The 5,491-nt window shown below is 38.5% G+C and overlaps 1 long non-coding RNA gene across 1 annotated transcript; it reads right to left on the minus strand.

The window, feature by feature from the left end:
• Nucleotides 1–1,271: 1,271 nt before the first annotated feature.
• Nucleotides 1,272–5,056, minus strand: LOC109278846 (uncharacterized). Its single transcript, XR_002085857.2, has 3 exons — nt 3,918–5,056; nt 3,469–3,658; nt 1,272–3,343 (listed from the first exon to the last, which is right to left on the minus strand). It is a non-coding gene; the product is annotated as an uncharacterized LOC109278846 (long non-coding RNA).
• Nucleotides 5,057–5,491: the final 435 nt, after the last annotated feature.

The following is a 5,491-nucleotide window of genomic DNA, read 5'->3' on the forward strand; positions in this document are numbered from 1 at the left end:
CGAGGCACCGGAGATGGGATCTTTACAGAGGAAGTAAGTTAAAGTAAGGTCATTAGGGTGGGCCCTAATCTGACTTATGTCCTTATAAAAAGGGGAAATCTGGATAGATGTACACATAGAAGGAAGATGATATGAAGGCTCACAGGAAGAAGATGGCCATCGACAAGCCAAGGAGACAGGCCTGAATAGATCCTTCCCTGGCCATCTCAGAAGGATACAATCCTGCTGTCACCTTGATTTTAGATTTCTAGACCTAGGAGAACTATGAGACTATATGAGTCAAGAACTATAAGACAATGAATTTTTATTGGTTAAGCCGCCCAGGTTGTAGTACTTTGTTACTACAGCAGCCCATCTAATACACTAATACACTTACTTCCCAGCTCCATCTATGTAGCCATTATCACCCTGACAATGAAACCAGACAAAGGCATCACAAGAAAACTACAGATCAATACCCTTTATAGATACAGACACTCAAAACAAATCCTTAATAAAATACTAGAAAACTGAACCCAGTAACATATTAAAAAATGTTACAAATCATGGCCAAGTAGGAAAATCAATGCCATATGCCATATTAATGGAACTAAGAACAAAAATCACATAACCATCTCACTAGATGTGTAACAAAGCATGTGAAAAACCCAACACTTTTTCATGGTAAAGATACAGGATAAATTAAGGATAGAAGGAAACTTCTTCAGCCTGATAAAGGGCTTCTATGAAATATCCTTACCTAACATCATAATTGATGGCGAAAGACTGGATGCCTTTTTCCTAAGATGAAGAGGAAGACAAGGATGACCTTGGCTTGTCTTACAAGTCTCACCAAATTGTACTGGAGCCCTAGCCTGGACAACTGGGTAAGAAAAGACATAAAAGGCATCCAGATTGGAAAGGAAGAAGTAACTTATCTCTATTTACAGGTGACATGATCTGTATATAGAAAATTCTAAGGAATCTACTAAAAGATTAGAGCTAATAAATGAATTCAGCAAGGCTTCAGGATAGAAGATCAATACATAAAAATTAGTTGTGCTTCTTATCTGAGCAATGAACAATACAAAAATGCAATTAAGTAAACAATTCCAGTAATAATATCATCAAAAATACTAGAATACTTAAGAATAAATTTAACTCAAGAAATAAAAAAAATCTCAAATTAGCAATCTAACATTACACCTAGAGGAACTAGAAGAAGAACAAAGATAGCCCAAAATGATCAGAACAGAAGCAAAAGAAATACATAGAGGCCAAACAAACAAAAAATAGGAAAAAAAAAGTGTAAAAAAAATCAGTGAAACCAGGAAACCAGGATTTGGTTATTTTAAAAGATAAATACAATTGATCAGTCCTTAGCTAGACTCATCAAGAAAAAAAAGAGAAAGGACCCAAATAAATAAAATCAGAAATGAAAGAGAAGTAACAATTAACATACAAGGGACTGTAAGAAAATACTACAAAAAAATTATCTGCTGACAAATGGGACAACCTAGAAGAAATGGATATATGCCTAGAAACATACAGTCTTTCAAACTGAATTAGGAAGAAACAAAATCTGATTCATTACTGATTACTGCTGATGAAATTAAATTGGTAATCAAAAGCTACCAAAAAATAAAGTCCAGGGCCATATGGACTCACAAGTGAATTCTACCAAACATTTAAAGAAGAATTAATACCTTTTCTCCTCAAACTATTCCCATAAAGAGGAAGGAAAGCTTTGAAATGCATTCTATGAGACCAGATTACCCTGATACCAAAACCAAACAAAGACACCACAAAAACAAAAAGAAAGCTACAGGCCAATATCCCTAGTGAACACAGATGCAAATGAGCCTCAACAAAATATTAGCAAGCTGCATTCAACAATACATTCATCACAATCAAGTGGGATTTATTCCAGGATGGCAAAGATGATTCAATATTTGCAGGTCAATCAATGTAATACATCACATCAACAAAATGAAGGATAAAAATCATACGATCATCCCAATAGATACAGAAAAAGCACTTGACAAAATCCAACATCCATTCCTGACAAAAACTCTAAACAAAGTGGGTTTAGAGGGACCATACCCCAACATAATAAAGGCCATATATGAGAAACTCACAGCTAACATCATATTAAAAAAAATATGATATTAAAAATGGTTAAAAAAGTGAGAGGTTTTCCTCTAAGGTCAGGAACAAGACCAGAATGCCCACTCTCACCACTTTTATTCAACTAGTACTAGGAGTCCTAGCCATGGCAATCAGACAAGAAAAAGGAATTAAAAGCATCAAAATTGGTAAGGAAGAAGTGAAACTGTCACTATTTGGAGATGGCATAACACTATAAATAGAAAATCCTAAAGACTCCACAAAAAAAACTACCAGAAGTAACAAACGAGTTCAATAAGGTTGCAGGATACAAAATACCCAGAAATCAACAGTGCTTTAATATCCTAATAACAAAGTAGCAGAAACAGAAATTAAGAAAACAGTCCCATTTCCAATTGCACCAAAAATAATAAAATACCTAGGAATCAACTTAACCGACTAAGTTAAAGACTAAAACTATAAAATACTGATGAGAAACAATTGAAGACAACACAAATGGAAAGATATTTCATGCTCATGGATTAAAAGCATTAATATTGTTAAAATGCCCGTACTACCCAAAGCAATCTACAGATTCCATGCGATCCCTATCAAAATACTAACGCATGATCTCGCAGTCTGTGGGTTCAAGCCCTGCATTGGACTCTGTGCCAACAGCTCAGAGCCTGGAGCCTGCTTCAGATTCTGTGTCTCCCTCTCTCTCTGCTCCCTCCTCCACTTGCGCTCTCAGTCTCTCTCTCTCTCTCTCAGAATAAAATAAACATTGGAAAAAAAAAAAAAAAGAAATACAAACAAGTTATGCAAGTGGCCAAAACTGCAAGATTTTATAAGACATCTATGTCGACCATTTGCACAATATTAAAGAAGAGAAGAAATAAGGGGCCTAGATACAGCAAAAGGAGTCATGAGAATATCAAATCAATGGCCACGTGTTCTGGAAGACGTAGCAAAGTTGCTTCTGGTTTGGATAAAGGAGAAGCAACTAGGAAGTGATACTGTGACCGAGAACTTTACCTGCGAGAAGGCAAAGGCCTTGTGTGCTGACCTAGTAAATAAACTGCCAGGTGCATCAACAGAAAACAAAGAAGGCTTCAAGGCAAGCAGGGGATGGTTTGATAACTTTAAGAGAAGTGGCATCCGTAGTGTTGTGAGGCACCGAGAGGGTGCGAGTTTGGACGCTAAGGCAGCTGAGGCGTTCGCTATCAAGTTCCAGAAGCTCATGGTTTCTGAATGTTACCTGCAGAAGCAAGTTTTTAACTACGATTAGATGGGGCTTTTTTGGAAAAAGATGTCAAAGAGGACCTACATTACAGAAGAAGACAATGCAGTGCCCGGTCACAAGCCCGTGAAAGACCATCTCACCCTCCTGTTTGTGCTAAGGCAAGCAGGGATTTCAAAGTCAAGCCCCTGCTCCTGTATCATTCCAAGAATCCATGAGCCTTCAGGAAATGCAAGGTGCAGAAGAGCCAGTTAAACGGTCTGTGGAGGTCCAACAACAAGGCTTGGGTCACTTATATCTTGTTCGTTGAGTGGATCAACGAGGTCTTTGGCCCTGCAGTGAAGAAATACCTTTTAGAAAAGAATTTGCCATTCAAAGCCTTGCTGGTTATGGGTAATGCTCCTGTTCATCCTCCAGGCTCTTAAAGCGATTTACTGGAAGAATTTGAGTTCATTAGGGTCAAGTTCCTTCCTCCCAACACCACTCCAATCCTCTAGCCCATGGAACAGCAAGTCATTTAGAACTTTCAAAAGCTTTACACCAAAGTACTCTGTCAGTGATGCTTCGAGGTGACCAAAGGAACAAACCTCACCTTCCAAGAGTTTTGGAAAAATCATTTCCACATCACGAACTGCCTCAAGATCATCGATGAAGCCTGGGATGGGGTTACCAAGAAAGAGAATCCTCAATTCTGCTTGGAGAAAACTGTGGCCTGATTGTGTTCTTGCCTTCTTAGAGGGGCTTGTCATGAACATGAGCCACCTGTTGTCAATGAAATTGTGTCTTTGGGGAAGACCATGGGACTGGAGGTGAATGAGGACGACATTCAAGAGCTGGTGGAGGAAGATAGGCAGGAGCTGGCCACCGACAAACCAATGGAGATGTCGTCTGCAGAGGAGGAGGAGAAAAAGGTAGAGGAATCCCTCACTTCAAACGAGATCAGGGAGATGTGTGAAATGTGGGAAACAGCGCAAAATCTTGTAGAAAAGCACCACCCGTATAAGTCTGTAGCGGTGCGAGCAATGAATCTGTTTAACGACAATGCAATGTCACATTTCTGCGAAATCCTCAAAAGGAGGCCAAAGCAAGTGTCATTGGATAGGTTCCCTGGTAAGTTCTACAAAAAGAAAAAGTTGCACAAAAAAGAAAAAGATTCATAGAGAGCAGTGATTCCATTAGTGATAGTGAAAGCTGTCCTACACAATAACTCTCCTCTCTCGTCTCCCTCACACCAGCCACAAAGGTTTTCAAAGGCAAGTGCAGGTTAATTTATTTTTCTTACTATTTTCTATTTTCCTTATTTCTATATTACAGTATTGTAATCATTTTATATGAATATTTTTGGGTTGTGGAATGAATCATCTGAGTTTCCATTATTTCTTATTGGGAAATTCGCTTTGATAGACAAGTGCTTGGATTTCAAACATGTTTCCAGAATGAATTATGCTTGCAAACCAAGGTTTTACTGTATTTTTATTTATTATTATTTTTAAAGTAGGCTCCACGCCCACTGTGGGGCTTGAACTCACAACCCTGAGATCAAGAGTCAGTTGGGGCGCCTGGGTGGCTCAGTCGGTTAAGCGTCTGACTTCAGCTCAGGTCACGATCTCGCAGTCCGTGAGTTCGAGCCCTGTGTTGGGCTCTGGGCTGACAGCTCAGAGCCTGGAGCCTGCTTCCGATTCTGTGTCTCCCTCTCTCTCTGCCCCTCCCCTGTTCATGCTCTGTCTCTCTCTGTCTCAAAAATAAATAAAACATTTAAAAAAAAAAAAAAAGAGTCATTTGCTCTATTGACTGAGCCATCAGGCACCCCACTAGGTAAATTTTATGATACGTGAATTATATCCCAGCTAAAAGAAAGAAAATGATTCAGAAGTAAATGGGAAGAAATTTTAAGAATACCTTAACCAATTTAATTAACATTCTCCTTATATGGATTCAGAAGAGTGATTTATGATGAAACTGCTTTTCAAATAAACTGATAAGAGAGAATTATGTCATTTTTTTAAATCTAAAGTAATTTGCCTTTTATTGCTGCACCAAAATCATGTTACATCTTACATGGCTTCTTAGAGTCAGTGGAATATGGCATGACCAACGTGGCATTGCAGGTTACTGGGGAAAAGGAGGTAATGAAATAAATGGTTCTTGGCAAATTGATTACATATA

This window comes from Panthera pardus, unplaced genomic scaffold, assembly GCF_024362965.1.
Source record: "Panthera pardus isolate Hobbes unplaced genomic scaffold, ASM2436296v1 HiC_scaffold_10, whole genome shotgun sequence".
Taxonomy (NCBI): domain Eukaryota; kingdom Metazoa; phylum Chordata; class Mammalia; order Carnivora; family Felidae; genus Panthera; species Panthera pardus.